Consider the following 22841-nt stretch of genomic DNA (forward strand, 5'->3'; position numbering starts at 1 on the left):
AGAGTTTTGAGGTAAAACATGTCAGCCTGCCAAACTACCAATAAAAATGTCACAATCAATCAGTAAAATAAAACAGATATTTACATAAAGGTATGTTAGAACCTCTCGTGAAGCCATGTTTCTAGTCTGTATACATTTATTTGCCACATTCCAGACATGTTATTGAATATTTGCCCCCAAAATTGAAAATCTTATATTTTGGAGTCATCAATCACTAAATAGGTTAGAATTGCTCCTTTTCTTTGATGAATAGTGGGATGTGGTTTTATCATTTAACTTTCTTTTACTAGGATTTAAACTTACATCGTCAAAAACACAACATGTTTACACATCTTTTGCAGGACTCGCACTACTCCCTTAGCTGCATACTTACCTGAGTAGGGAAATTTCAGATACTCCTGTATTGTGGTCTTTCATGGACTTGTATATGGGCTGTCTCCATAGTTTCTGTGGTCTCAAGAAATAGCCCTATACAAGTTTATTGAGGCTCACTTTCAGGTGTGACCAGCTATGAGCAAAATTTGACCCAGAGAATGTTAACTTTGAAGCAAACTGTGACTGTTCTTCTCAGGTAACCATAGGTGAATGAGTTGTTTAGCTCAGAACTACTAAGCAGGGTGGGTATGTTTACTTTGTCTTAAAGCATATGTACCCTTTAAACCACTCAGCCTTTTGATATAGCCCCATCACCTGTCATTCCGATGTCAACTTCCGGAATCTCCACTGCCCACTGTAATGCTCTGTACACACGGTCGGATTTTCCGACGGAAAATGTGTGATAGGACCTTGTTGTTGGAAATTCCGACCGTGTGTGGGCTCCATCACACATTTTCCATAGGAACTTCTGACCCACAAAGTTTAGAGCTTGCTATAAAATTTTCTGACAACAGAATCCGTTGTCGGAATTTCCGATCGTGTGTACACAAATCCGATGCACAAAGTGCCACGCATGCTCAGAATAAATTAGGAGACGAAAGCTATTGGCTACTGACCCGTTTATAGTCCCGACGTACGTGTTTTACGTCACCGCGTTTAGAACGATCGGATTTTCCGACAACTTTGTGTGACCGTGTGTATGCAAGACAAGTTTGAGCCAATATCCGTCGGAAAAAATCCATGGATTTTGTTGTTGGAATGTCCGATCAATATCCGACCGTGTGTACAGGACATAACTCTGGCATTGGATGGTTGCATGAAAGGATTCAAGACTTTTTACCTGGACTGGGAACAGCTTAATATCAGTTTGAGCAGGAGTTTACAGCCCCCCATTTACAGCCTGAACCTAGGATCCAAGGTGGCTAAACCTGGACACAAAGATCAATATGAACATTAAATCAGATATTTTCAGGCAATTTTTTGAATTCAGATATTTTCAGCATCGTTTTGGACAGGTCAGGTTCTTTTTACATAATCATGCATAACTTATGCATTCCAATTCATTCAATTTAAAGTTAGTGATTAGTATTTGCTTATACCTATATATTTTGTAGCGGGGAAGCCTGTTTGCATTTTAACCCATTGTTGCCTAGACACAGGGCGAATCACATTTCTTTCAATGCACATAAGCATTCCTGGCACGGGACTCCCCCAGGGTGCTTTTTTACTGGGTAGCACACTGTCACCTTGCCCCCTCAAGCACCCCCTTGTATAAACACCTGGGCAAGTCTATGAAGTACTTAAATTAGAACTATTGTATGTTTGAAGAGAATGAGTACCCCCCAGTACTAAGGAATTTTAAGAGCGAACTTTTGAAGACACAGTATTTTTGAAATATAGAAAAATGTATTATTTCATAAAACAGTATGGCGGTCAAAGACAACAACCATATACAAAGTAGTACATAATATCCATATATAGTATATGAGAAAAAAGCACTTCTCCTGTGGACCGAGGGGCCTGAAGCAGGGATTTACCTTGAATCTCCCAAAACGCATCGGGAGATAGGAGAAGTGCTATTTTCTCATATACTATATATGGATATTATGTACTACTTTGTTGTCTTTGACCATCATACTGTTTTATGAAATAATACATTTTTCTGCTTCGAAAATACTGTCTTCAAAAGTTCGCCCTTAAAGTCCCTTTGTACCAGGGGGTACTCATTCTTTTCAAATATACAATATATTTGGGATGGTGGCAACAACAAATGGAGTTCTTTTATTCTCCATAATGGTTCTCTTTAGATAAAGTAGAACTATAGGCAAAACTTTTTTTTTTCATTTTGGAGGATTAAAACCCCTGTCAGATATTTTTTCGACATCTGTGTCCCATTGTGGTGATTTCCCTTCACTTCCTGTCCCATAGCCAAATAGGAAGGGAGAGTAAATCCCTGAAAATGAAGGGAATTCCATGGGGACTCCCAGATCACCAGAAATAAAGTGTCCCCATTAAAAGATTTCCCCTCTATTATTTTTCTGGAGACAACCCAAAATTTGGGATTTGCTTTTACTCTCACTTTCACTGATAATTGTAAACAGGAAGATATAGAGAGGGCGAATCTCCCTAACGGGGGGGGGGGGGACAGACACCAATAAAAACTGACAAGCATTCTAATCCCTCTGCACTCTATCTAAAACTAAAAAAAAAAGTTATACTTTAATTCTTACTGTTCAGCACACACTCTGGGCTGTCTGGCAGTAGACCCCATTACAGCTCCCGAAGACACAAGCACATTCCTGTAGACATCCCCAGTAGTATCAAGTCTTTAGTGCTGGCAGAATGCTTTACTAAACATAAGCATATTTTCATACATTGTACATCCATGTGGGTACTATGGCGACACATGCTAAGTGTCTTATCTTCCACTGAGCAAAAATTTCCTAGGCTTTCCCCCGAAGGGGAAACATCCATATCACACTGCAGGCAACATAACTCCTGGCTGCAGGCTATTCCTTTGGGCTGACCTCCAGTATACCCTCCAGTATGTCCATAGGCATGCGCAAGGGGTGTGCCAGGTGTGCCTGGGCACACCCTAATCCTGGAGTTGGCAACCCATCATTTGTGGGCAGGTGACAGGTAAGCCGCAATCCTTATGAGCCGACCCCCAGAACCTGGACAGGATAGGCGGCTGAAGTGGAAATTAATGGACCGATCTGTATTTTCTTCTGCAGCAGCTGAAAGTAGGCTTCTCCTCCTCTTCCTCTCGCAGATATTCAGCTGCCACGGGAGGAAAATACAGAGGATTGGTACCAATGTATGCCACCCCTCTTGTCCCAGTTCCTGTTCCTTTTCTTTCTGCTGCCCATGTCCCCCTGTGTGCTCACCTGCTCTCCCCCATTGTTTTAGGATGACGAGTGGGGAAGATGCCGGTTAATATGTCATAAAGGCATATGTGTTGGAGCTTTGAGGTGCACACCCTAATACAATAGGCTGCGCACACCTATGAGTATGTCCCTTAACTGACAGGTCCTGGTTGCTGAGCAACTCAAAGCAGGGTATACTAATAGGTTGCTCCACACTGTCAGATAGCTACACCCTGTGGAAGTCAGGTGAACTGCACTGACAATACTTCTGTACTTTCATACACAAGTGATACTAGTTCGGTAATGTTCACAGACCCATTCACATCTTTATGTCTTTGGTGCTTTGTGTTTATGTGATTTACATCATCTAGTCACATTACATTAGGGCAGCCCATTCAATTGAAGCGCAATGGAAAAGAAACAGACATGCACCATTTCGTGCAATGCAGTGCCCCAAAATGCGCTGCCATCCATTGTGGTGTGCTGCAACACAAGTGCATTGGAAGTGTGTTGGCTTCCATTAAAAATGAATAGTATCACAGTGCACCAGCACATGTAGCATGCATTAATGTGTGTTGCGGTAACAGCAACTAAAAGGTATGAATGGGCCCTAAGACATTTTTTCTACTTATCTAATCAAATTCTTTTCCAAATAACTGTAGAAGCTGATTTAAAAAAAAAAAAAAGGAGCAAAAAAATTTAACATTACAGAACAAGTTTATAATATTTTATCATTTTTGTATCATATCATTTTACTGTTTTTTTTCTTTGGCGAGTGATAAAGTAACCCACTTTAAAAAAATAACAAAATGCTCCAATTGTGTGTCATTGAATGCACACTTGTCTTGTATCTCATTTTCTATGGGATGTTGGCTATGCTTTAAAATTACAGAATTATTTTGGATGTGTAACACATGGTCACATGTAATGCATTGTTTGCATAAAGTAAAAGAAATCACAAGGAAAAAAATAACATCTAATTTCCTGTTCTAGTATTGATTTGGCCATCTGGCAGGAACTGAGAGAATTTTCACTTCTTATTTTGAGTCCTTGTGCCAGTTTTGTTAAGTGTGTAAGAGCAATCTTCCTGGAAAATAGTTTGGACAGCTAAGGTGACAGAGTCATCTGTCTTCTATGCTGACAATTTAAGTTGCTGGCGATTTGTTTTATATAAATAATTACAAAATGTGAACCGCATTCTACCTGTTTTGTTTTACTTTCTGATTGCATTGATATTTTTAGACATCATTTCCGTCATATAGTGAATTATTGTAACACAGGCGCTATTATACTGATGATCTGCAAGCTGCAAAAAGTTATGGATAATGCTTAATCAGCATTTAGGGTCGGTGCTTTTTGGGGATCCATAAAAGGAATAGAGTTATTCAATGCCGCGTCCACACGATCAGAAATTCCACCAGCAAAAGTCGGATGTGAGCTTTTGGTCAGAAATTCCGACCGTGTGTATGCTCCATTGGACTTTTGCTGGCGGAATTCCAGCCAGCAAAAGATTGAGAGCATGTTCTCTATTTTTCGGTCGGAAAAAGTTCCTATCCGAAAATGCGTTTGTCTGTATGCAATTCGGACGCGCAAAAAATCACGCATGCTCGGAAACAATTCGACGCATACTCGGAAGCATTGAACTTCATTTTCTCAGCTCGCCATAGTGTTGTACGTCACTGCGTTGACGGTCAAAAGTTCAGGGAACTTTTGTGTGACCGTGTGTATGCAAGGCAAGCTTGAGCAGAATTCCGTCGGAAAAACCATCCAAGTTTTTTCTGATGGAATTTCCGATTGTGTGTATGGGGCATAAGTCTCTATAGACATAAGAAGATCATTAGCTGACTACCCCCATTATAGCTCATAGGCTCATTGACCTGCGCAGGTACCTACTGGCCAAATGAACAAAGGAGTCTACATGAACAGCTCTATAAAGGCATGTATCCTTATGGACCTGTCCATCTAAAGAATTCTTATTGGGTAGTTGGATGCTGTAATTACTATCTCATTTCTGTGGGCAACTTGAGGCTTTATTAAGGTCCTTCAGAGCTGTATACCCATAATTTCAAGACATTCTTTATTGTTTATGAGTCCATTAGGTGTGCAATTTCTCATAGTTTGACTTATGTCAGTATCCAAGACTGCCAAAAGCAGCTCTGAAAGTAGAGTTGTCAAACAAAATTAGACAATTATATTTAATTAAAATTCAGAAACATTCAGAAACATTAGTTGGAAGAAAATTGCAGTTAGTGAAGCTGGTGTGATTAGCTTATTGTGATATTATATGGAAAACATAGAAAAAAAAAGTCTGTCATGCACTGAATTTCTTGCACATGATACCATTTTGTGGTTAAAGATCATTTTAACACTTGAGACTTGTATATGAGAAGTGTATGCAAACCCTAACAATGGATTTGTCTTGTTTGCTTGCTTATGGTCTGTTAATTATACCACTGGAACGTTTTGGTATAACTGTATGATAAGTGCAGAAAAATGTCAGATGATCCAAAAATCGAGTGCTGTCCAGTCCTGTGTACTTCCCGTCCTAGGGTGCTGTTCCTCCATATGTACAGTACAGTGAGTGAGCCATTTCATTATAGGACAGCAAGTGTATTATTGGCAAGATCAGCACTATATAACAGTTTTATTCCTCGATTTAGATTCACTTTAACTTACAGTACTCTGTCCAAGTTTTTAGAAATTCTGCACTTGGACTGATCCTTCTGCCTGTATAAAAAAGGTGTGAAAAAACTTCTCATAGGAATAGGGAATATTTACAATGTTCTCTGTTCGTACACTTGGGGGTTGATTTACTAAAACTGGATAATGCAAAATCTGGTGCAGCTCTGCATAGAAACCAATCAGCCTCAGTGGCGGCCCGTCCATAGGGGGCGCCTGGGCGCCGCCCCCCCTCCAGGCAGTCACAAAAAAAAAAATTATCAAAAAAAAAAATTTTTTAAAGCTGGCCCTTTAAAAAAAAAAATACAAATAAAGGTCCTTAAGTGCACTATGTTCGGATGCCGGACACAGTGCGACGCCGGACACAGTGCACTTATGGAAAGCGCCACGTCTATGCAATTACAAGATTGCAGACGAGGTGCTTCATTTGCGGGCGTTTAGCCCGCCTTGCGGCGCTTTCTGAAGCGCCAAGTAGCTTCCGCATGGCGCTAGTATCTAATACTATGGCCAGGTGGTTTGATTGACATCTGAGTATGATGTCACTTCCTGTTTCTCTCTCCAATTGCGCCCAGGAGAGAGGAAACAGGAAGTATGAGAGGAACGGACTTCTCCACAGGAGACACCACTGGAGAGGACAACACACAGCAAGGTAAGTAACCGGGGAAGGGGGGTTTGATGGTGACACATGCTGCTGCAATTTGGTGGTGACACATGCTGCTGCAATTTGGTGGTGACACATGCTGCTGCAATTTGGTGGTGACACATGCTGCTGCAATTTGGTGGTGACACATGGTGCTACAATTGGTGGTGACACATGCTGCTGCAATTTGGTGGTGACACATGGTGCTACAATTGGTGGTGATACATGCTGCTGCAATTTGGTGACACATGCTGCTGCAATTTGGTGATGACACATGCTGCTGCAATTTTGTGGTTATACATGCTGCTGCAATTGGTGGTGACACATGCTGCTGCAATTGGTGGTGACACAGGCTGCTGCAATTTGGTGACACAGGCTGCTGCAAATTGGTGGTGACACATGCTGCTGCAATTGGTGGTGACACATGCTGCTGCAATTTGGTGGTGACACATGCTGCTGCAATTTGGTGGTGACACACGCTGCTGCAATTTGCTGGTGACACATGCTGCTACAATTTGGTGGTGACACATGCTGCTACAATTTGGTGGTGACACATGCTGCTGCAATTTGTGGTGACACATGCTGCTGCAATTTGGTGGTGACACAGGCTGCTGCAATTTGGTGGTGACACATGCTGCTGCAATTTGGTGGTGACACATGCTGCTGCAATTTGGTGGTGACACAGGCTGCTGCAATTGGTGGTGACACATGCTGCTGCAGTTGGTGGTGACACATGCTGCTGCAATTTGGTGGTGACACAGGCTGCTGCAAATTGGTGGTGACACATGCTGCTGCAATTGGTGGTGACACATGCTGCTGCAATTTGGTGGTGACACATGCTGCTGCAATTTGGTGGTGACACATGCTGCTGCAATTTGGTGGTGACATATGCTGCTGCAATTGGTGGTGACACACGCTGCTGCAATTGGTGGTGACAAAGGCTGCTGCAATTTGGTGGTGACACATGCTGCTGCAATTAGTGGTGACACATGCTGCTGCATTTGGTGGGACACAGGCTGCTGCATTTGGTGGTGACACAGGCTGTTGCATTTGGTGGGACACAGGCTGCATTTTATGTGACACAGGCTGCATGTAAGGAGGGACTCCGCTGGGGGCACCTGATGTAAGGAGGGACTCTGCTGGGGACACCTGATGGCATCTGGTGGCAGGCGATGTGGCTAGTGACACGCTCAGGGCTCCCACTGATTCTGCATTATGGTGAGTTGATTGATTTCATTTTATATTACAATGTAATAATAGAAAAAATGCGCTTCAATCATCCTGACACCATAACAACCATGGTGGCGGGATGATTGAAGCGCTAACGCCAGGTGTTTGGAGTATCTTTATCTGCTGATTGTTAAACTTTCTAGAATACACGTTTCTATTGCTGTGTAGGATCTGGGTCTGCTGTCTCTCCCTCTCCCTCCATCCATCTCAGACACCAACCACACCACCTTAGACCCACACCCACTATTTCTCTGAAACCACGCCCGCCCGTTTTCACCAAGTGGGAGGGGTCAAAAAGGAAGGGTGGAGTCTGGCGCCCCCCCATCCTAAAACTTCACCAGCCACCACTGCTCCAGGTTAAAGCTTAATTAATCAAGTTGCAGTTAGAAGCTGATTGTCCACCATGCAGAGCTGCACCAGATTTTGCACTCTCCAGTTTTAGAAAATCAACCCCTTGGTGTACAAGAAGCATGTTGAATTTGATCTCTGGAGTAGTGGAGTGCAGACAAGTAAAACCTGACAGATATTCTCCCAGAATTAATAAATTCCTTCTTTAATCAGTATGTTACAATAAAAGTAAATGTGGATCCAAATTTAGAGCTGGCCAGTGCTGGTATTGATCAATATAATAAAATGTACCTCAAAGCGATACTAATGGTATTTGTAATTGAGCTGCATGATTAATAAAAGATTGCAATCTTGATTCAACCCCCCACACAATCTTAATCCAGCATTTCCACTATACATGTAACAAGTGCAGAGCAGTTCCCTGCTGACAGTTGTCAAAAAAATCAAAACAGCTGGCAACGTTTATCAACAACAACATGTTTATCTCTTTTTATGAAAGAGAGATAAAAAGAAACATTGTATCTTTCTGTTCATTTACGGATCAAAGGGATGATCTTCAGTCTGCAATGAAGTCAGTTTAAAAGCAACCTTGTCAAGTTAATTTTTAAAAAATGTAATTCAATTGTTTCTCTGTTTAACCCCTTATTAACCCTTAATTTTCTCCAATCAGCCTTATTAACTCCTTATATTCCTTCTCCATTTAATTATTTTTTTCCTACTGATTTTTTTTTCATTTACTTCTATAAACTGTTAATAATTAAAACTTTTTTTGTTTGTTTGCTTTGTTCATTAATATTTTTACACCTTTAACATATATTTACACCTTTCACATTGAAAAAAGAGCAGAATTTAAAAAAAAAATCATTTATTTCACTTAAAAAATATCTTTTCAATGCTTTGTACCATTGCTGACAGCTGAAGTGTGAACAAAAAAGTTGTGGTATTGGTAATTGGTAACGGCGAGTACTAAAAAAAAGACCCTAATATAATTGAATGGTCATTTTTTTATTTCTTTACACATTACATTATTTTTCATTACATTTATTTAAATTTGATCGAAGCAAAGAGTATTATTTTTTTATTTTATTGGCATATTTTTTGATAACCTAATGTTTAGGGGTTGTAAATCTTTAAAATAAAAAAGTCCTTCAGAATGGTGAGAGAATCGTGATCTTTATTTTAAGCAAAAAAATTGTGATTCTCATTTTATCCAGAATCGTGCAGCTCGACTAGATGGGAAGTCATCAGTGGAAGTGACCATCATCTTACCTAGTACACTTAAGCTGGCCATTCACTGGTAGAATTTCCTTCTAAAATATTTGCTTTTAGAACGTTTGATTTTCAAATGGTTAGTGGGGTCAAATATAGATTTTGGTCAGTGATGAGAAAATTCGAAGGAACAGGATAAGCTTAGTGAATGAGGTGAAACGATGTTAACTTCCATCATTTAATCATGTGCACATTACAGTTTTTTTTCCTAGCACATAAGTGGGTAATCTTTGCAAAGTGAAATTTTACAACATTCAATAAGCTAGGGGAAAATTCCCAAAAAAAGCCTTTAGTAAATCAACCCATGTTGTATAATTAATGGCAGGCACAGGCTTTTCTTAGGCTGGCCATACACTATAAAATTGTCTTGTTCAACTTTCCTTAAGATTTATCAAAACCATATACTAGAAGGTCAAACCTAAACCCTTTCAATTTGTATGCAATCTGGCAGGCCCTTGCACTACATAGTTGAAGATAAATCAACAGGAAATTGAATAAGCGAAACTGTAGAGAGCATGGCCAGTCTAAGTCACTCATTAATGTGCATGAAAAAAAAAAAATTTAAAAACATTTGGAGAAATTTTTTTTTTTTTTACTCACCTCTTTAATGCCTGTTGCTAGAGGGTTACTCGTAAACTGCCTCCTCCTGCGCCTGGGCTCCTGACGTCACTTCCCTCGGCACAGGAAGGGAGATCAGCTCTCCCCCCTCCTTCCCTCTAGGCGATCATCTGGGACACGTGACAGGTCCCAGATGATTGCGCAGCCAGTCACGGCACAGCTCGCGCATGCGCAGTGGGTGCCTGGCTGTGAAGCCAAAGCCGGGCGCCCACAGTTACAATGCCGGCGCCACCGAGCGGAGGGGGAGACGAGCGGGGCTTCGATCCCCCGCATTGCTGGACCCTGGGACAGGTAAGTGTCTGATTATTAAAAGTCAGCAGCTGCAGTATTTGTAGCTGCTGACTTTTATGTATTTATTTTTTTAAGCGGAACTCCACTTTAATAAGAAAAAAAAACTGAAGATAAAGACCTCGTGCACATTGCTGCTGGTAAACGGACGTTCAGAGGCAGTTGGCTGCTTTTTTCAGCTGCCCCTGAACTCATCTAATGTTATCTTATGTGTACATGTACACAGGTTCGTTTAATGTCGTTTTTAGGCAGTTGAGTTTAGAGGCCTTTTTTAGAAAGCAAAAAAATGAGTTCAGACGCTGAGTTTAGGGGCATTTCAAGGACCAAATGCTTCTAAACGTGGCGAAACGCGGTAACTCGCATTTAGCCGCGTTTCGTTTACAGGCATCTTTCATTTTTGCCTGTTTTGAAAAAAAAAAACACGCTTCTAAACGCAAACGCGGCTAAACGCGGCATGTAAACGCGGCAAAACGGACGGTTTAAACATGGGTTACTATCTGTCAAGTTAAATCATTCAGGAGAGGTTGTAAAAACATCACGTGTACATTAAGCCTAATTTGTAATTAGGATAGCAAGGAATAGTTTGGCCATACAACAGTAGAATTTTGTTAGAAAATTTTCCTTTTCAGAACATTTGTTTGATTTTCACATAGTGAATGGGGTCAAATCAATGATTGTATAGTGATGAAAAAAATCAAGGAGGGTGGAAATTTTTCTCGAATGAACAAAACAATGAATGTTGTTTTTGTTTGGGAATTGCCATTGATTCCAAAATTGAATGTTAAAAGCAAACACAATTTTAAAGTACATTCAAGCAACATTTGTAAAGTCTCTGATGGTATTATTGAATGTACTGACAAGAATTTATGTATGAACATTCGTGTGAAAATCTAACAGTGTATAGCAAGCTTTCCCAAGTGGAAGACACTGACATATAAAACATCTGTGAGGACAGAGCACTAGTTGTTGCACACAGAGAGTGAACGGAGCTGCTGGTTCATTAAAATTAGTTCTCCTTCTCTCTGTTCTATTGCTTGCACAGCACCATTCTTTATCCTCGTCTAGCTGTTCAGTTATATTTAGCTATAGAAAGGAAACAGAAGCTTTGCATTACGTACTTTGCCAGCCTTTTCTACTTCTAGCACCCCCTAGTTTTTGCATAGCACCGTGCTTGTCATATGCAGGACGTTTTTATACACATAGCCTTCCTGACCTATATATGCTTTCCTCATCAAATACTATAATTTGTCTGTAATTAAATCAAGGCTTCAAATACTCTTCCCTTGTAAAGCCCATAGTGAAAATAATAAATTGACAATATTTTAAGTGGCATGCTCTGCTTTCTGTCATTTTGTGACTTATATGCCCACCTTTGCTCCCACAGATCTAAACATTTATACTAATATTAGGATTTTCATAAACTGTGTGTCTAGAGTATATATAAAGACATACAGAGCAGAACAGTTTATGGACTAGTTTGACTAAGTGATTACAGTAGGGTTTCCTCACTATCCCTTTTCCATAGTGATTGTATGTAGTTTCCCTGAAATAACTTTGAAATCCTAAATAACAAGGTGCCACACATTCCTAAATAAATAATAAAAAAGAATTGTGTGAGACTGTGCATGGAGGAAATTGTGACGTCATACTTTATTTTATAGTCCTGACAGTAAGATGGTGCATTGATTATCAATCTTTCTTAAAAAAGAACGGTCTGCTTTGCTTCAAAGCCACCTCTCAGTTAAAGTATACCTTAAGGCAAAACTTTTTTTTTTTTTTTTTTAGGTTTGGATAGAGTAGTGAGTAGGGATGAGCTTCAAGTTCGAGTCGAACTCATGTTCAACTCGAACATCGACTGTTCGCAAGTTCGCGGAACAGCGAACAATTTGGGGTGTTCGCGGCAAATTCGAATGCCGCAGAACACCCTTTAAAAGTCTATGGGAGAAATCAAAAGTGCTAATTTTAAAGGCTTATATGCATGGTATTGTCATAAAAAGTGTTTGGGGACCTGGGTCCTGCCCCAGGGGACATGTATCAATGCAAAAAAAAGTTTCAAAAACTGACGTTTTTTCGGGAGCTGTGATTTTAATAATGCTTAAAGTGAAACGATAAAAGTGTAATATCCCTTTAAATTTCGTAGCTGGGGGGTGTCTATAGTATGCCTGTAAAGGGGCGCATGTTTCCCATGTTTAGAACAGTCTGACAGCAAAATGACATTTCAAAGGAAAAAAAGTCATTCAAAACTACTCGCGGCTATTAATGCATTGCCGGTCTGACAATACACATAGAAGTTCATTGATAAAAACGGCATGGGAATTCCCCACAGGGGAACCCACAACCAAAATTTAAAAAAAAAAATGACGTGGGGGGTCCCCCTAAATTCCATACCAGGCCCTTCAGGTCTGGTATGGATATTAAGGGGAACCCCGGCCAAAGTTAAAAAAAAAATGACGTGGGGGTTCCCCCTAAATTCCATACCAGGCCCTTCAGGTCTGGTATGGATATTAAGGGGAACCCTGCGCCAAAATAAAAAAAAAAAACGGCGTGGGGTCCCCCAAAAAATCCATACCAGACCCTCATCCGAGCATGCAACCTGGCAGGCCGCAGGAAAAGAGGGGGGATGAGAGAGCGCCCCCCCTCCTGAACCGTACCAGGCCACATGCCCTCAACATTGGGAGGGTGCTTTGGGGTAGCCCCCCAAAACACCTTGTCTCCATGTTGATGAGGACAAGGGTCGGTGGTTGTGGGGGTCTGCGGGCGGGGGGCTTATCGGAATCTGGAAGCCCCCTTTAACAAGGGGACCCCCAGATCCCGGCCCTCCCCCCCTCTGTGAAATGGTAAGGGGGTACTTACCCCTACCATTTCACTAAAAAACTGTCAAAAATGTTAAAAATGACAAGAGGCAGTTTTTGACAATACCTTTATTTAAATGCTTCTTCTTTCTTCTTTCTTCTATCTTCCTTCATCTTCTTCTGGTTCTTCTGGTTCTTCCTCCGGTGTTCTCGTCCAGCATCTCCTCCGCGGCATCTTCTTCCCTTCTTCTCCTCAGGCCGCTCCGCATCCATGGCATGGAGGGAGGCTCCCGCTCTTCTCTTCATCTTCTTCGCTTCTTCATCTTCTTCTCTTCTTCATCTTCTTCTTCAGGCCGCTCCACATCCATGGCATGGAGGGAGGCTCCCGCTGTGTGACGCTTCTCCTCTTCTGACGGTTCTTAAATAACGGGGGGTGGGGTCACCTGGTGACCCCGCCCCCTCTGACGCACAGGACATGGCGGGACTTCCCTGTGGCATTCCCCGTGATGTCACAGGGAAGTCCCGTCAAGTCACCGTGCATCAGAGGGGGGCGGGGTCACCGGGTGGCCCCGCCCCCGTTATTTAAGAACCGTCAGAAGAGGAGAAGCGTCACACAGCGGGAGCTTCCCTCCATGCCATGGATGCGGAGCGGCCCGGAGAAGAAGATGAAGAAGAGAAGATGAAGAAGATGAAGAAGAGAAGAAGTTGAAGAGAAGAGCAGGAGCCTCCCTCCATGCCATGGATGCGGAGCAGCCCGAGGAGAAGAAGGGAAGAAGATGCCGTGGAGGAGATGCTGGACGAGAACATCGGAGGAAGAACCAGAAGAACCAGAAGAAGAAGAAGATGAAGGAAGAAAGAAGAAGCATTTAAATAAAGGAATTGTCAAAAACTGTCTCTTGTCATTTTTAACATTTTTGACAGTTTTTTAGTGAAATGGTTTCCAGAAGGGGGTTTCCAGATTCCGATAAGCCCCCTGCCCGCAGACCCCCACAACCAGCGGCCAGGGTTGTGGGGATGAGGCCCTTGTCCTCATCAACATGGGGACAAGGGTTTTTGGGGGCCTACCCCAAAACACCCTCCCAATGTTGAGGGCATGTGGCCTGGTACAGTTCAGGAGGGGGGGGCGCTCTTTCGTCCCCCCCTCTTTTCCTGCGGCCTGCCAGGTTGCGTGCTCGGATAAGGGTCTGGTATGGATTTTTGGGGGGACCACACACCGTTTATTTTTTTTTTTGGCGCGGGGTTCCCCTTAATTCCCATGCCGTTTTTACCAATGAACTTCTATGTGTATTGTCGGACCAGCAATGCATTAATAGCCGCGAGTAGTTTTAAATGACTTTTTTTCCTTTGAAATGTCATTTTGCTGTCAGACTGTTCTAAACACGGGAAACATGCGCCCCTTTACAGGCATACTATAGACACCCCCCAGGTACGAAATTTAAAGGGATATTACACTTTTATTGTTTCACTTTAAGCATTATTAAAATCACTGCTCCCGAAAAAACGGCCGTTTTTAAAACTTTTTTTTGCATTGATCCATGTCCCCTGGGACAGGACCCAGGTCCCCAAACACTTTTTATGACAATAACTTGCATATAAGCCTTTAAAATTAGCACTTTTGATTATTCATGTTCGTGTCCCATAGACTTTAACGGTGTTCACGTGTTCGAACAAACTTTTTTCCTGTTCGCATGTTCTGGTGCGAACCGAACAGGGGGGTGTTCGGCTCATCCCTAGTAGTGAGGAGTTAGAACCATTGTCAGGTATTTATTGCTGTCTATGTTCATGATTTGCTGTCTCTAATTGTCCTGATCACTAATGCCACTAGGAATACAAGTGACATCAAACCCAAAATGTTGGGTTGTCACCAGAAGAGAAATACAGTCGCCCCCCGCAAAGTCGCAGTTCAAAGTTCGCGGCCTCAGCCGTTTGTGGAATTTTCCTCTCCGGCAGATGTAGCCCATCATTCCCACATCAAAACAGTTTACCGATTGTAGCTATCTCGAGTGTTTCGCTGAGTGTTCTTGTGTTTTTCATTTTGTTCTTCTTAAAGCCCTAAGATGCTGCCCAAATGCCCGGCACCTTCTAAGGCTTCTGGCAATGAACCGCCAGAAGAAGTTTAAAAATAGGCATTTATAGGCATTTTTTGTTTACCACATCCAAAATGTGCTGTTTTTCATAATTCGCTGGTGCTCTACGTATGTAACCCCCACAAATTTTGGGGGTTGACTGTAGAAGGGAAATTTTCCAATGGGGACAGTTGTTCACATGGCAAAGGGGATTTTCTTCACATTAGTAGGACATCCTCTTATTTCCTGTTGAGTCAACAGGACAGGAGGCGAAGGGAAATCTCCCTAATGGGGCACAGAAGACCAAAATAAACCTGATAGCACTTTTACCCCTCCCCTTCCCTATCCAAAATAAAAAAAGGATGGTTTTAGATGTACTAGGTACGTGATCTGGCACAGAGCGGCCACCTTGCCGCAGTATATCTATGGTGGGCTGTCGCTAAGCAGTTAAAGGAGAAGTAGGGCCAAAGCTCTTTTGGCCCTACTTCTCCTGGGGATTACAGGAGTGCACTTCATTCTGCATTCCTGTGACCTATATTCAGCTGTCAGTGGGCTAAAGCCCACTGTCAGCTGATGTCACTTAGCTGATCTGGACTCTGGAGAGATCCTGACTTTAAAGCAGATCTTCACCCCCTTCCATATCATGATGCCTCCTCTCCACCCAGCCTCCGGTTCTTTTTCTTTTTTTATGAATTTGTCCACCACCCCAACCCCCACCCCCAAATCTAAGAACTGTTAAGCTGCAATTACATTTTTGTTCTTTGATTTAGACACACTTTAACTTCTACTTCATAAAAAGTCTTTAATCTGCACTTTGTAAATGGACTTTATCATGCTACGGACCAACCTTGTTGAATTTTAAGTATCTATGAAATGCTTTGTACTGGCTTATAACAATTCTGAAAAGCAAATGTGATTTTGTCTCTACAGTAGAAGCAAAGGTCCAAAAGGGCATTAACTGTCTTCTATGTGAAGTAAACATTTCAGCATGGTAATCTAATGGGAATGATTTAAGGAATAAAAATGGATTATGTTTCCTTGATTAAACGTTGTAAACAACACTTTAGGAAATTTGTATCACACAAGCACTGTGGGAGAGGATGTTAATGGATAAATGAATCTGTTCTGAAAAGAATACATTGAACATTGGTGCCTCTGTATGATAATAATTGCTTGTGCACAGAAAGTCTACTCATCACATTTACAAAAAAAAAGAGTTTTACAAGCAAAATCATAGAAGCAACTTGTACACTAAATCGTTGTTCTTAAAGTGGGGGTTCACCCACACCGCCAAAAAAAAAAAATATTAAAAGCCAGCAGCTACAAATACTGCAGCTGCTGACTTTTAATACATGGCCACTTACCTGTCCCAGGGTCCAGCGATGTCGGCAGGGGACGCCGAGAACCCGCTCGGTTCTCGGCAGCTGCCGCCGCCATCCTAGGTGAGGGAATCAGGAAGTGAAGCGTTGCGGCTTCACTTCCCGGTTCCCTACTGCGCATGCGCGAATCGCGCTGCGCGTCCCTAGTGGTCCCCGCTCTCTCCTGGGAGCTGTGTGTTCCCAGCAGACAGCGCGGTCGGGACGGGAAGAGGCATAGACTCCCATGGGAGTCTATGCCGGAAGTGGGTGCAAATACCTGTCTTAGACAGGTATCTGCACCCCCCTCCCCCCTGAAAGGTGCCAAATGTGACACCGGAGGGGGGGAGGGTTCCGAAAAGCGGAAGTTCCATTTTTGTGTGGAACTTCACTTTAATATCCACATTAATTTCTATACCACAAACATATACAGCAGGTATGATCCTGTGTTAATATTTGCAAATAAATTACAGATGGTTTTAATCCTTAAGGATGTCTGTATTTAAAGAAAAAACACATTTGTTATTTTACCATACCCAAGGACAACAACAAACTTTGCAAATATAACCTCTACCCCTACCTTATCTTTCCCAGTGCCATGGGGGTGTATTATCAAAGGCCAAAACTAGTGTAATTATTACACAGATTACTTTAAGCCTGTCTACAGTCTGCACTGCAATTGCAGACAAGGACTGAGGACAAGGAAAGCACACCGGTTTTGTTTATTTGAAAATCTTCAGTGCTAGGTACCTTAAACAATGATTTCACTATTGCAGCTTAAAAAGTGGAGCTTACAAATTCTTGAATGCAGGCTGTGCTTGCATGCATTTAGCTAAGTCTTACTCAACTCCTGTCTCATATGATTTTTTACAGACAATTGTGGAAGTTAGTTATGTGAATATTTAGGGCAAATTTACACGGTGTAAAGGCCACTCCTGACCACTTTATACATGCCTCTCCAACACTCTCTATTTGCTCTTTGCTCAGCCCCTTCATCAGAAGACAATGCTTGGGCTGAGTGCTTGGCATTAAGCCTGGTACACACTATGCATTTTTTTCTGTTAAACCCAGCGGGTTGAAAGAAAAAAAACTCTCAGCTCCAGTCAAAGTCGCTGTACTAACGATCCAAATTTAGTACAGCGATCTCCCCCTCTGAGCTGTTGTGCTCTGAAATTGGCTGAGAGCACTAATCGGGAACCAGTTGGCTGCTGGTTTTACAGCATGCATGTTCAACGGAAGCTGGCCAAATAGCCAGCTTCTGTCAGATCTGCTGGCATATACACGGGCCGAATAATGGTCCTTTTTTATTGAACTGGCCGATGTCGCCCGGCATTCAGCCTGTGTGCGCGGGGCTTTAAACTCAAGCATTGTAGATGGGTCGGATGTCAAAAGCTTTCCCATTTACAGGCATTTTGCAATGACAGCCACTTAAGAAGGAACAGCAGGGAAGCTCTGGGAGAGTAGGTTCAGGTGGTCGGGGGGGGGGGGGGGGCTAGGTTCTACATAGATCATGGGCAAGATGACAGCGTCTCTTTAAGAATCACAGTAATATTAGGGTAAAATATGTTGGCATCAATCCTCTATTTGTCTCTTGTGTGCATATATCTCATATCTAATCCTCATAAACCGTAATCAAGCATGTTAATGGTGGCATTGCAAAGCTGGCATGAGCAGTAGTTACAGAGAAAGCTGTAATTACGACCAGTAAAGTCTGCATTCTACTCTGGTTTTCCTTTATTCTGTTTTCATGAATGCTTTCCTGTGTTAGCCAGTGAAAGAGAACATTAGTCGAATTTGGTGAATTACCGCACCATTCAGCTGTGACTAAAGCTACAACTATTTTGTTTGTCACATAACATTAATCCGGCCTTGTTTATATTAGTGTTTATGGTCTGGGGTTATTAAGGTACCCAGCCATGGACTTTTATGCTTGTATGTTTTAGGTAACCACAGTGGCTGATATAAACAGGAAGCAACAATTACAGAAAAGTTATTCTGCAACACTTTGGCTTCTAAGCTGCACCGTATTTAGGTACATCTTGTTACAGTAAAATATCCTCCTTCAGCTGAAAATACTTTGGCCACAACGTTACCCACAGACATTCCAAAGCATCTTTATTCTCAATTATTTTATTCCTGATCATTTCTACTGCTATCTGTAAGGATACGAAAAGCAAGCTCACCTTGAAAGTATGAAATAAATGTATGTAATTAATGCCGTATTCCACATGTCTTGTGGATTCTTCACTCACTTACACCAGACAGATACAATGATAACTTCATTGAAAATTGAAGTCTAATCAGAGTTCCTAGGTTCACCCCTTGCATGCACAGTCAGAATTGGTTGGGCAAAAAAGGAGAAAACAGAGAACAACCAAATATCCTGTTGGAGACAACAGAATTAGTATAGGGTTAGATAAGGTACATGCCCAGTGCTTGTGATCCTAACAAGAGGTGCTTCAGTGTTGAGCGTCATTACCAAAAACCAAGATAGTGTGCTGTGATTGAGCAAATACAGGATTGAGTGGCAAATAAAGCTGCCTTTACACTGTTAGACATTCAAACGACTGTTCATGAAAGATCAACAGACCATTCGATGTTCCCATCATTGACTCAAAGAATTTTTGTTCAACTGTAATAAATTTTCCTTGGATTGTCATACCAATGTATAAAATGTAATGTTTAATTCTTTTCGATCCTTTTCAATAGTATACAAATACAATACAAACAATTTTCCTGAGTGAGGACCATACAGTGGGGACGGAAAGTATTCAGACCCCCTTAAATTTTTCACTCTTTGTTATATTGCAGCCATTTGCTAAAATCATTTAAGTTCATTTTTTCCCTCATTAATGTACACACAGCACCCCATATTGACAGAAAAACACAGATATGTTGACATTTTTGCAGATTTATTAAAAAAGAAAAACTGAAATATCACATGGTCCTAAGTATTCAGACCCTTTGCTCAGTATTTAGTAGAAGCACCCTTTTGATCTAATACAGCCATGAGTCTTTTTGGGAAAGATGCAACAAGTTTTTCACACCTGGATTTGGGGATCCTCTGCCATTCCTCCTTGCAGATCCTCTCCAGTTCTGTCAGGTTGGATGGTAAACGTTGGTGGACAACTATTTTTAGGTCTCTCCAGAGATGCTCAATTGGGTTTAAGTCAGGGATCTGGCTGGGCCATTCAAAAACAGTCACGGACTTGTTGTGAAGTCACTCCTTCGTTATTTTTGCTGTGTGCTTAGGGTCATTGTCTTGTTGGAAGGTAAACCTTCAACCCAGTCTGAGGTCCTGAGCACTCTGGAGAAGATTTTTGTCCAGGATATCCCAGTACTTGGCCACATTCATCTTTCCCTCGATTGCAAGTAGTCGTCCTCTCCCTGCAGCTGAAAAACACCCCCACAGCATGATGCTGCCATCACCATGCTTCACTGTTGGGACTGTATCGGACAGGTGATGAGCAGTGCCTGGTTTTCTCCACACATACCGCTTAGAATTAAGGCCAAAAAGTTCTATCTTGGTCTCATCAGAGCAGAGAATCTTATTTCTCATCATCTTGGAATCCTTTGGGTGTTTTTTAGCAAACTCCATGCAGGCTTTCATGTGTCTTGCACTGAGGAGAGGCTTCCGTTGGGCCACTCTGCCATAAAGCCCCGGCTGGTGGAGGGCTGCAGTGATGGTTGACTTTCTACAACTTTCTCCCATTTCCCGACTGCATCTCTGGAGCTCAAACACAGTGATCTTTGGGTTCTTTTTTTACCTCTCTCACCAAGGCTCTTCTCCCTCGATAGCTCAGTTTGGACAGACGGCCAGCTCTAGGAAGGGTTCTGGTTGTCCCAAATGTCTTCCATTTAAGGATTATGGAGGCCACTGTGCTCTTAGGAACCTTAAGTGCAGCAGAATTTTTTTTTGTAACCTTGGCCAGATCTGTGCCTTGCCACAATTCTGTCTCTGAGCTCTTCAGGCAGTTCCTTTGACCTCATGATTCTCATTTGTTCTGACATGCACTGTGAGCTGTAAGGTCTTATATAGACAGGTGTGTGGCTTTCCTAATCAAGCCCAATCAGTATAATCAAACACAGCTGGACTCAAATGAAGGTGTAGAACCATCTCAAGGATGATCAGAAGAAATGGACAGCACCTGAGTTAAATATATGTGTGTCACAGCAAAGGGTCTGAATACTTAGGACCATGTGATATTTCAGTTTTTCTTTTTTAATAAATCTGCAAAAATGTCAACAATTCTGTGTTTTTCTGTCAATATGGGGTGCTGTGTGTACATTAACCACTTCCCACCCGGCCCATAACAGATGACGGCCGGGCGGTGGTTCAGTTATCCTGACTGGGCATCATATGACGTCCAGCAGGATAACATGCTGCCGTGCGCCCGCGGGGGCGCGCTTCGCGGCGAACGGTGGATCGGTGTGTCAGTCTGACACACTGCTACACCAATCTTGGTAAAGAGCCTCCGGCGCAGGCTCTTTACCATGTGATCAGCCGTGTCCAATCACGGCTGATCACGATGTCAATAGGAAGAGCCGTTGATCAGCTTTTCCTCACTCACGTCTGACAGACGCGGGTAGAGGAGAGCCGATCGGTGGCTCTCCTGACAGGGGGGGTCTGCGCTGATTGTTTATCAGCGCAGCCCCCCCTCAGATCACCACACTGGACCACCAAGGATCACCACTAGGACCACCGGGGAAGGGGGCAACATGTGGATGGCCAGGTATGTACTCCATCGCCATCCACATGTGCCCAATGTGCCCAGTAAGTGCCCAATCTGTGCCAATCAGTGCCCACAAATGGGCACTGATTGGCACCATTATATAGCACTGATGCCCAGCAATGTCACCCTTAGGGGCATCAGTGCCATCAATCAGTGTCATCAGTGCCACCCATCAGTGTCCATCGGTGCCACCTGTCAGTGCCCATCCGTGCCCATCAGTGCCCACCTATCAGTGCCCTTCAGTGCCCATCCATGCCACCTATCAGTGCCACCAATAAGTACCCATCAGTGCCACCCATAAGTACATCAATGCCACCTACAAATGCCCATCAGTGCTGCCTATGAGTGCCCATCGGTGCCACCTATGAGTGCCCATCAGTGCCGCATACCAGTGCCACCTATCATTGCCCATCAGTGCCACCTATCAGTGCCCATCAGTGCCTCCTATCAGTGCCCATCATCAGCGCCTGTCAGTGCCACCTCATCAGTGCCACCTCATTGGTGCCACCTCATCGGTGCCCATCAGTGCCGCCGTATCAGGGCCCGTCAGTGCAGCCATATCAGTGCCCGTCATTGAAGAAGAAAACATACTTATTTCCAAAAATTTTTATCAGGAACAAAGAAAAACTTGTTTTTTTTCAAAATTTTCGGTCTTTTTTTATTTGTTGCGCAAAAAATAAAAACCGGATCAAAGGTGATCAAATACCACCAAAAGAAAGCTCTATTTGTAGGACCAAAATGTGAAAAAAATTGTTTGGGTACAGTGTTGTATGACCGCGCAATTGTCATTCAAATTGCGACAGCGCTGAAAGCTGAAAATTGGCCTGGGCGGGAAGGTGTCTAAGTGCCTGGTATTGAAGTGGTTAATGAGGAAAAAAAAATGAACTTTAATGATTTTAGCAAATGGCTGCAATATAACAAAGAGTGAAAAATTTAAGGGGGTCTGAATACTTTCCATCCCCACTGTATGCACCGATAGAATATTGTTTGTTCAGAAAAGAAACAACCCAAAATTTCCATTCTAAACCTTCTAATTTTCTCATCCATGCAGTTGGAAATAACCTTTCATTTGTCCCCATTAATCAGAAAATCAAAGAAACATTTGATAAGGAGGCTTTTCAAGCAAAATTCTACCAATATATGGCGAGTTTTAGAACTATATTTTTGGTAATAGCTGGGGCATATTTATAAAGCAGTAAATGAGACTTTGACAAGTCACAGAAATCATTACTCATGTATGCCCAGTTTTACAAGCACATAATGATACCGGTTTAGCCAGGTGATGTGGCCAGCACAAAGCCAACAAAATAGTGCCTCCCTTCCCATATATTATTTATAAAGTAGGACAATCAATTAGGAAGTAGAACTGTAAGGGAGCAACAGAGAGTGGGACCATTTTACTATTGAAGAGAAACTGGTGAGTGATTTACCTCATCAGTTCCCCAAAAAAAGGAAATATCCATTTTGATATTTTGCCCCTTAATTTCAACACAGCATTATTATTTCCACTATTTTTATATGATTGCGTCGTTGTGAAGTTTCTGCTGCACCTGTGAGACTGATGACCCTGGTACAAGCCAG

At 42.4% G+C, this 22841-nt stretch overlaps 1 protein-coding gene across 5 annotated transcripts in view; it reads left to right on the forward strand.

Annotated features, from left to right (window-relative positions):
- PIEZO2 (piezo type mechanosensitive ion channel component 2) overlaps positions 1–22841 on the forward strand; it is a 465998-nt gene that overhangs the window by 252615 nt on the left and 190542 nt on the right. The gene's annotated exons all lie outside the window — the stretch shown is intronic.

The sequence above is a fragment of the Aquarana catesbeiana genome, linkage group LG05 (genome assembly GCF_042186555.1).
Source record: "Aquarana catesbeiana isolate 2022-GZ linkage group LG05, ASM4218655v1, whole genome shotgun sequence".
Taxonomy (NCBI): Eukaryota; Metazoa; Chordata; class Amphibia; order Anura; family Ranidae; genus Aquarana; species Aquarana catesbeiana.